We start from the raw sequence: 650 nt of genomic DNA on the forward strand, positions 1-650 counted from the left end.
TTGCATGTCATGCGTGACATGGTCGTCCAAGGGCCGAGGCGTCGAGGGCGAGGCCTTCGTGATGCGTGTGGAGTGGCACGAAAACCACTGAGCACTGCTTCGTTGCGAAGCAATCGCTGCATGCCATTAATGGCGTGGTCTGACAAAGTCCGAAGCATCTTGGGCACGGCACTTCAGATGCGCGTAAAGTGGCACAGTATCCACTGGACGAAGACTGCGGGGTTAGGAGTTCCTTGTCGGATGTTGTAGATAACATCGGAGCTCTGAAGGAGCGGACAGTGAGGGTGACACCGGACGACGCGGAGTGCGTGTTCACTCTAGTCTCAACGACATAGAACCTCCGTACAAAGACGGCGGAGACGCCGTATGCTGGCTGCAAGACGCCGGGAGTCGACCCTAATCCCGGGTGTGTCTACCGTAGACGACGGTACACAGTTAGAAACCCTCGTCAACGGTATAACGGGGAAGGAAGATGGCGACGTCCACCTCGAGGCTATGCCTGCAGAAGATGCTCTTCTTGAGCTGGACGAAATGTCTCTTGAAGAGTTCGGCAGTGCCTTGAAGGCAGGCGATTTGGCCGAAGTGGTCGTTATACGACCGGACGAGGAGATAAACTCGTCATCGCTTCTGGATGAAGCTGTCTTGGAAGG

Source organism: Plasmopara halstedii, assembly GCF_900000015.1.
Source record: "Plasmopara halstedii genome assembly, contig: Scaffold_658, whole genome shotgun sequence".
NCBI classification, from domain to species: domain Eukaryota; phylum Oomycota; class Peronosporomycetes; order Peronosporales; family Peronosporaceae; genus Plasmopara; species Plasmopara halstedii.